Source organism: Vombatus ursinus, unplaced genomic scaffold, assembly GCF_900497805.2.
Source record: "Vombatus ursinus unplaced genomic scaffold, bare-nosed wombat genome assembly UNPS02014768.1, whole genome shotgun sequence".
NCBI classification, from domain to species: Eukaryota; Metazoa; Chordata; class Mammalia; order Diprotodontia; family Vombatidae; genus Vombatus; species Vombatus ursinus.
In genome coordinates this window covers 8,200,718-8,209,830 of record NW_020954546.1, presented here as the reverse complement: position 1 = coordinate 8,209,830, position 9,113 = coordinate 8,200,718, and the positions used below count along the sequence as shown (strand labels likewise).

General features: G+C 45.1%; 1 protein-coding gene across 9 annotated transcripts in view; it reads left to right on the top strand.

Moving 5' to 3' along the window:
* ST6GAL1 (ST6 beta-galactoside alpha-2,6-sialyltransferase 1) overlaps positions 1–9,113 on the top strand; it is a 113,643-nt gene that overhangs the window by 64,904 nt on the left and 39,626 nt on the right. The window contains exon 1 of one of the 9 annotated variants that reach the window (XM_027862059.1): positions 5,867–5,953. The exons of the other annotated variants lie outside the window; for them this stretch is intronic. The gene's annotated coding sequence lies outside the window, so the exon portion shown is untranslated. Of the gene's footprint in view, positions 1–5,866; positions 5,954–9,113 lie in introns of those variants that run through there. 9 annotated transcript variants of the gene reach the window in all.

Genomic DNA, 9,113 nt, shown 5'->3' with positions numbered 1-9,113 from the left:
TGTGTGTGTGTGTGTGTGTGTGTGTGTGTGTGTGTGTGTGTGTGTGTATGACCAAAAACCATTTCCCAGTAGATAGTTGGTCAAAGGATATAAACTAATAGTTAGGAAGGAAGTGGGGGGGAGATGGAGGGAGAGAGGGAAAGGGAGCGGGAGAAGGAAAGAAGGAAAGAAAGAATTACAACTTAAAATTAATTCTTTGTCTCTTGGCCCATACTGGGTCTACAGTAGGGGAAGTGGCCGATTAAAAGTTGGTCACGGGCCATTGGACAGACCACAGGTGAAAAAACAGAATGGCTTGACTCATTCAATAGGTGACTCCGGGTAGGAGATGGATTGTGTAGTTCTGAGGTAGTACTTCAAGTAGGACAAGGTCTACAGATGTGATACCTAGGGAAAACCCAGGATCTTGGCAGGGAGAAGAGTTGGGAAATGGAGAACTTAGGGACCAAGAAAGAAATGTGGTGAAGACTTGCAGATTGTGAGCATGCCTTCTCAACCCAAACGGAATCAGAACAGATACAAAGGGGGTTTGTCTTGTGTTAACCGAATTGGGTGTGGGTGAGAACCAGAGTTCAGATATCAGAGGCTATGACATGAAACAATATTGGGGCATATGATCTGCTGCAATTTCCTCCCTCCCATCCTTTCTTCTCTCCCACCCTCTCATTCTCTCTTCTTTCCCACCCTCCTACCTTCCTTCTCTTCCTCCCTCCTACCATCTCTTCTCTTCCTCACTCCCTCACTCCCTTCTCTTCATCCTGCCCTCTCACATAGGGGAAAAGCTATTCTAACCAACACAACCAAATTTGACAATATACACAATGGTCTTTCTACACATATAGTCTGCCACCTCTGCATAGAAGGATGGGAGATTCACTTCCTCCTCCTTTCTTTGGGGCCAAGCTTGATCATTATAATGCAGTTAGGAGACAGTTTTTCTGTTATGGAGGAGACTGGTTCTCAGATCCTTGTATTCCTATGTCTGGGCTTAATTTAAAACCGATAGGTCATGGCCTTCCTGTAGGAGCCCCTTTTCCTCCTTCTCTTATGTCAGCCCCTTCATCTTTGTGGTGGTTTTTGTTTTTGGAAGTGACTTCTGGTCCTTGCTATTTAGTGTTAACTGAATCATTTTGTGTGACTTAAGGGACTTTGTCTTGTTCCTTTCATAATGGTACTCCTTTCTCATGTGATCACTGGCCAGGAGCTCCCCAGGGACTGATGAGACCATGCAGAGGCTTACAAGATTGCATTTGTATCTGTTCTGGCAATCAGTAATAACCCAATAAAACAGGTATCTGCAGAATAAGCACATTCAGATTGTACGTTGCTAATCTGCTGATCTTTCTGGGCTTTGGGCACTTGAATCTGTCCGAAACAGCATGGGTACAGCCTGCTCATTTCTGGGTGACAGCCACAGGTGATAAGAAGTAGGAGGGACGAACGTTTCAAAGGTCCTGTTGAACTGGTTTTTTAATGAGAATACTAGATTTTTATGGCCAGATGGTAGGTTGAAGGTCAGGGCCAGAGAGATGTCATTATACTGGGTAAAAATGGTAGATAAAGGAAACTTTTCTTTCTTAATAAAAGAAGGAAACAAAAAAATGAGTGCTTAACTTATAACAGCATGCCGAAAAAAGTTACCTTGTTGTCTGCAAGGAACATGTGAGACAGATCTAACTGGGTGATGAAAGCATTGTTACAGCGGGGCATGTGAGTATTATCTCCACGGAAGTTATCAGGCTGCAGCAGGCAAGCCTCTGGCCCTGGTGCTGACATGGCCTTTGGTGAGCCATAGAAAAGATGGGTGGCCTCAATGAACATTCAGCAGGGTGCCCATTCTGAGCCACAGGGAATCAAATCAAGCAGCTGTTATGAATGAGGGCTGTGAAGACAGAATGGCGAACATAACTCTCCATGCCGCAGCACAGGGAGGCACAGACTTTCAGAACCATTCTGTGATGGTTGCATTGGCTCTTTGGGTATATTCAGAGCAGAGACACTTGCAGGGTTCACTCATTGCCTAATGGTCACCGCCCCTACAGTAGTCGATGACGCAGTCACAGAATTGGAGAACCACTGTGTTAGAAGTTGTGTTTAGCCCATACAGGAACAAGATTCCCCTCTGTGGAGTTGCAGCATGACATAGTGAATAGAGAATTGTGTTCTCAGCCAGAAAGGCTCAGGTTCAAACCCTGCTTTTGATATATACTGGCAGTGTGACTCTGGGCAAGTCATTTAACTTCTTGGTGTCCCAGGTAACTCTTTTTTGTTTTGTTTTGTTTTGTTTTTGCTTTTTAGTGAGGCAGTTGGGGTTAAGTGACTTGCCCAGGGTCACATAGCTAGTAAGTGTCAAGTGTCTGAGGCTGAATTTGAACTCAGGTCCTTCTGACTCCAGGGCCAGAGCTCTATCCACTGCGCCACTCCCAGGTAACTCTTAAAAAAGTTATTATCAGTAGAAGGACCAGGCATGTCAAATGACACAAATTTTTTTGTTATAATTTTACATTGGAATAAAATTTTTCATCCTATCTCTATTTTTGCTGCCTTATGGATTAGAAATATTTCCCTGTGTCAGTTGACATAGATTGATCCTTTGAGGTATTCTTAAATTCTGCTCCTATTTTTTTAAAAAAAATTGATAACTATGTTTCAGTATAATTAAATTTCTTTGCAATCCTATGTATTTTATGCTTTTAAAACCGTTATTCTAAGGTAGGGTTCATAGGCTTCACCAGGCTGCCCAAAGGGTTCATGATATCAACAGATGCAGAACCTTGGTCTAAATTGCATTCAGTATCGGTAGGTAGGGATCTTTGTGATGATGAAGGCAGTGGATAGGACAGAAGGAATTCCCTTTATACCACACCCCACAAGGGACTGTCCAGGCTTTGCTTGAAGACCTCTAGCAAGTAGGACCTACTACCTCCCAAGACAAGGCCGTCTCACTTCAGGGCAGTTCTTTTTAGGCAGTTGGGGTTAAATGACTTGCCCAGAGTCACACAGCTAATAAGTGTCAAGTGTTATGTGTCTGAGGTCACATTTGAACTCAGGTCTTCCTGACTTCAGGGCCAGTGTCCTATCCACTGTGCCACCTAGCTGCCCCCTGGGGCAGTTCTTATTGTTTGGAAGTTTTCTCTGTATTGAGTCAAAAATTCTCTCCTGGCAACTTCTGCCCTTCCTGCTTCTACCCTTTGGCACCAAGTAGAATAAATTCCACTTGTCCTCCAGGTGACAGCCTTTCAGATATTTGAAGACAACTGTCTTGTCTCCCCTGAGTCTTCTTCAGCCTAGACATCTCCAGTCCCTTCACCCAGGTCTTGTAGGGAGTGATCTTGAGGTCCTCCTTCATCTTGTCTGCCTTCCTCTGGACCATTTTATCAGTGCCTGTGCTAAAGGGTGACCCCCAGAATTGGATACCATAATCTGAATGTGCTTGGGTCGGGTAAGAATGCAGCAGGACCAACACTGCCCTCACCCTGGACCCTGTTCTCTTTTTCATGCAGCCTAGTGTTGTATAAGTTTTTGGGGGATGCTTTACCACACTGCTGGACCCATTGACCTTGTAGTCCACTAGACAATACAATAATGACTGATCGGGGTGGGGAAGGATAATGTTATCCTTCATCCTTTGATCTGACCCAACCGCTGTGGATCCAGGCTGAGCACGGTTTGTATACCCAGCACTGTGAAGTCCTCGTGTGAAATTCTGTTGGTTTTTGTGTCCTTTTGGGGTGCAAAGGTGAAAGTCAGCTTGTTGGCAAGTCATTCCTTAGGCTGCGCCTTGAAGCACCATGTTTTAAGACTCTACCCTTACCCAGGGAAGTAGAATATAAACTCCTTGAGGGCAGAGACTTTTGCATTTTGTCTTTGGTTCTTCAGTACCTAGGGCAAGCATGATAAGTGTAATTTCTTTTTCACATGGTAGCACTTTGGTCTATTGGAAGACAACTGCCGGGTCCCCAGGAAGTTCTCTGGGACACTTGAGGGAAAGCATTTGATTTTTTTTTTCTTTTAAAAACCAGTCTCCAGATAGCTACACCTGGAGATCCCAGATTGAGAAAGTGGGTGTTTATTCTCCCTTTCTTTGCACACCTGAGAATGGGGGAGGACCAGATGTCATATTTATCTTGCATCAGACCAAGTGAAAAGGTTCGGCAGTTACGTTTGAAGACAATCCCTACTAAAATTCAGTTTGGTCCAGGAATTGAGTCCCTTGGACTGTAGACAAAAGCCGTTGTACAAATATGCTTTTGATTTCTATCAAAATTACAGCATTTGGTGTTGAGCAATATTTCCATGGGCCTAGAAGTGGCATATGGAATTAACTCATTTGAATTCATGTCGGTAGAAACTCAGAGAGCTTGTGAAAATAGTGGCTTGGTTCCAACCCCAGGCGGACCTGTGATGTGGCAGGTCCCAGGGATTGAGTGCAGCCAGATAGCCAAGGGCCCACCATAGTACCCAGCATGAGGGCATACCTGCCACCATGGCAGCCACGTAGGCAGCCTTCTTCCCCTGCACTGAGCAGTATCTTGTCAGTGCTGACATTTCATCATTGCTTTGATGACACCTGATTTTCATTTTTCATTCATTTAGCATGATTCTCTGTTTCTATAAGAAACGAAACTCAGTGATCTGGAAATTTTCCACTCTTTGTTTTGACTTCTTGTATTTTTAGTTTAACTGTTTTGTACTCAGGTGGGATCACGGTCTACCTCCCACAGTCCACTTTTACTTCATTATGTGAGAAATATACCTTTATAAACCCAGACTATTATCACTTCTTTTATTTTTATGAGACACTAACATTTTCAGTGATGGCCTCATCAGCAGACACCATAAGGCCATGGTGCTAACTCAGTTGGGACCTCAATGATGCCCTAAGTATAAAGGTATCCCCATGATTCCCTTCTATATGAAAACTTTCCTGATCCCCTAGCTGCTAATGCTTTGCCCTCCAAAATTATCTTGTAATTATTTTTGAAATCTATTTTGCATAAGCATGCACACATTTGTCCATATTGTCTTTGCCATTAGAATGTAAGCTTCTTGAGGGCAAGTACTTGTTTCCTTTTTGACTCTGTATCCCTAGTGCCTGACACATAGTAGGTATTTAATAAATGTTCGAAGATTGACTGGAATTAAGAAAACGCTCACCTCCTTCTCTGAGATGTATAGACATAGTAGAAAGACTGCTGATTTGGTTCTGCCTCTATTTACCTATGTGACATTGGACAACTCATTTTTCCTCTCTGGGTCTCGTTTCCTCATCTGTAAGATGAGGGAATTGGATTAGGTGGTGTGTGAAGGCCTTGACAGTTTGGGACCTATGATTCCTTGACCGCTCTGTGCCTCAGTTTCCCCACTTGTAAAATGAAAGTATTTGTTTTTTCTCCGATGACCTTCAAGATCCCTTTTAGCTTGAAATCTGTGATCCTAGGACCTGGGTTTGAATTCTGATTCTGTTACCGCCTGTGTGACCTTGGAGAAGTCTCTTAGCTTCTCTGAGCCTCAGTTTCCTTTTCTGTAAAATGATGTGGTTGGGTCAGATGATCCCTGTGGTCTCTTTAGCTTTAAATAGACGATCCTTTGAGGTTGTGAAGGCAGAGAGGTAGGCTCCCCAGTCAGAGTCTAGAGGGACATCATTTGGAATCCAGTTCCACAAACATCTTTGGTTCCTAAGGGTTAATTTAGAGGCTGCAGACCGGGCTACTAATTTTAATAGCAAGTCATCGCCCCAAGGAGCTCCCGACCTGGCCCAGCCTCAGCACTGGCCCTTCTTTCCTGGGGCTGAGTTCAATGTGTTCTGCCCTGGGGCTGAGGAAGCTTTCTCACTCATCCACAGTTGGTGTATTTGTGCCTTCAGCGTTCCCAAGAGCTGAAAGTCAGTTGTTTGGTGTGTCCTGTTAGGAGCTGGAGGGAGCCAAGGCCTTCTGGACTCTCAGTGCCTCTGGTAGGTCAGCGGCTCGGGGTGGGGGGTGGCCCCTTTTTATCTGCTCGTTCAGGTCACAGACAAGGGGCTGAAGCCAAGGTGCCATCCATTCTTAGCCACTCGGCTCCAGGGTATTATTCTTGTCCCTTTGCTTTCCGTTTGAGATCCAGTAGCTAGAAATGCTGGAACTGACTGTTTCTGCTGCCGTCCTCATAAGAGCCATTTGTGGGGCCTTCTGTTGCGTCTACTATGCGCCATATATCGTGCAAAGTGCTGTATATACAATGACAAAAATGAAACCGTCCCTATCCACAAGGAGCTGGGTGGCATAGTGAATGGAGGGCCTGAGTTCAAATCCTGCCTCAAACACAGCTGTATGATCCTGACTTACTCAGGGTGTAAAATGAGGATAATAATGGGGTTGTTGGGAAGATATTATAAAGTGCTTTCCAAATCTTAATGCACTATAGAAATGTAAGCTATTATTGTCACTGTGAGTACATATATACATATGTATTCAGAACAAATGTGAGGGAATGGTACTGGCCATTGGGGAGATCATCAGGGAAAGACTTTGTACAGAAAGAGGTCCAATTAGAATCAGATTATTAGAGCTGGAAGAAACCTCAGAGGCCTCTCCTCCTTTAAAGTGGCCCAGAAGATCACAGAAGCCTACCCCAAGTCACAGAGTAGCTAAGCTGAGCCCTTCTTAAGTCTTGCCATCATGGATGCCCTCCAGACTTCTGCCTCTCTCTGCTTCCCATCCAGCCGTGGCTCCCTGTGCCCTCTACTCATGTATTTGGAGAGATGTCATTTTCCTCTTGAGGTATTTCATACGCATGCCCTCCTGGAGGGCAGTTGCCTGCTTTGCCTCCTTTCGTAGCACACTCAGAGAAGGGTATCTTTTCTTGGGGATGTCCTTGCCTTGGTAGAAGTCAGGCCCGAGGAGGAGCTCTCCCATACAGATACCAGTCTCCATGCATCGGTCAGGCTAGCTCTCTTCAGAAGCCTACGACCCTAGCAGTCTGACCAGGATGCACTAGTTTCCCTGATTCCTCCACCCATGAAGATTGATAGCACCTGAACAGGACCTATTTCCCTTGCAGTAGAAGGGTAAGTGGAATCCAGAGTAGTGTGTTAAAACAGGGATGGTGACTCCATGACTCTTGAACCTGGTCTTCAAGGGAGTAAGGAGGCTGATTTGGCAGACAGATGGGCAAAGGGCACTTTAAGTTGTGTATTTTACAGTAAGAGAGGAAAAAAGGAGTGGGGTAGGGAGGAGCGTGAGCAAATGTAACCTCGAGAGACCCCCTGGATTTGGAGCCAGAGAAGTTGAATTGAAATCCTGGCTCTGCCGTTGACATCTGTGTGACCCTGGCCAAGGCACATTTCTTCTCTGGGCCTCAGTCTCCTCATCTGTAAAATGAGGCAGTTAGACTAAGTGATCTCCATGAGCCCCTTCAAACTTAAGTCAGTGAGCCCTTGATAGCCAGCAAATCCATGATACTCGAGAAATGGCTCTCTTCCTCACTCAGTGGCCTTGTTTTCAATTCCAGATGTCATAGTTGGAGGGACTCAGACAAACTGGAGTTACAGCCAGTGGCGGACAGCCAGAAAAGTGACAAGTGTGGGAATTTGATCTTATAAAAATGGCCCAGAGAGCAAGGGAGGGATGTTTATCTTGGAGGCAAGGCAACCTAACCAGAACGGTCAGCGTTCACTTAGTGTCTCCTTTGTTCCAGGCATGATGGTGGGCACTGGGAATTCAGAGGCTAAGAGGAGACCATCTCTGCTCTCTCTTGAGGAGCCTGCAGTCCCGGGGGGGGGGGGGGGGGAACAACATGTGTGCAAGATCAGTTTTAAGTACCCGCTAGTTTTTTGGGGGAAAGGCACTCAAAGCTGGGGAATCAGGGAAGACCTCATGGAATAGGTAGGACTTGAACTCAGCTTTGGATTAATTAACCAACAAACATTTATTAAACACCATTTGTTCTGGGCACTGCGCCAAACAGTGGAGATACAGAAAAGAGGCAAAAGACCATCCTGTTCTCCAGGAACTTATTATACTCTAGTGCAAGGAAATCTGTGCAAAACAAGCTACATGTAAATGGGAAGTAATTAACAGGGGAAGGCACTGGAATTAAGAGGAGTTGGAAGCCAGGAGGGGGGCACAGTGCGTGTACAAGGAGGAGAAGGGAGTGTTATATTTGACTCTTCTGCCCCTCTCACTTTTCTTCCACATTTACTCAGTTGTCAAGTTGTTGTCCTGACTCTACAATTTCTCCTAGTCTGTAAGCTTCAGGAGGTCAGGGGTCATGTTCTTTATTAAATGGTCTGTGCCCTAGAGCACTTAGTACTTTGTACTGGTAAGCTCTGAATACATTTTTACGGAACACCTCCCCCTTCTTTACTGAGGTAGGACACTTGTGGGTGCAGAGCACTGTATATCTTGTTGGACTTGATGAATGTGCTGGCCCCTGGGGCCTACTAGCAGAGAGACCTTGTTTCCATAGCCAGCTAGCAGTAGGGCCCCACCCCTAGACCAGAGCAGCAACAAGATCCCTCCTTCAGGGAAGGCCCCCAGAAAGGATCTGTTCCATTAGCAACCCAGCAGAAAGGCCTCACCCCTGGGGCAGGCCAGCAGCTAAACCCCACACCCAGGGGAGGCCAACAGGGAAGTCCCACTTCCTAGTAAAAGCCAGAAGGGTAGCCTGCCCTCCGGTGAAAGCAAACAGCTAAACCCTGAAGCCCAGTGAAAGCCAGCAGTAAGACCCTGAGCCCCAGCACAGAAAGCTTGGGACAGTGCAGGACCAGAGCCCAACTCACATAAAAACACTCACAAAAAAAGGTAGAAAAAATGAGCAAAAACCAAAAAAAACCCCTTAACTATAGAAAGTTACTGTGGTGACAGAGAGGATCTAGGTATAAACTTAGAAGAGGACAACAGTGTGAGAATGGCTACATGTGAACCTCAAAGAAAAATGTAATTTGGTCTCGGGCCCAAAAGGAATTTCTGAAAGAGCTTAAAAAAAGATTTTAAAAAGCAAATTAGAGGAGAAGAAAAATTGGGAAAAGAAATGAGAGTAATGCAAAAGAATGATGAACAAAGAGTTGATAGCATGGGAAAAGATATACAAAAATTTACTGAGGAAAATAACTCCCTCAAAAATAGAATTGGCCA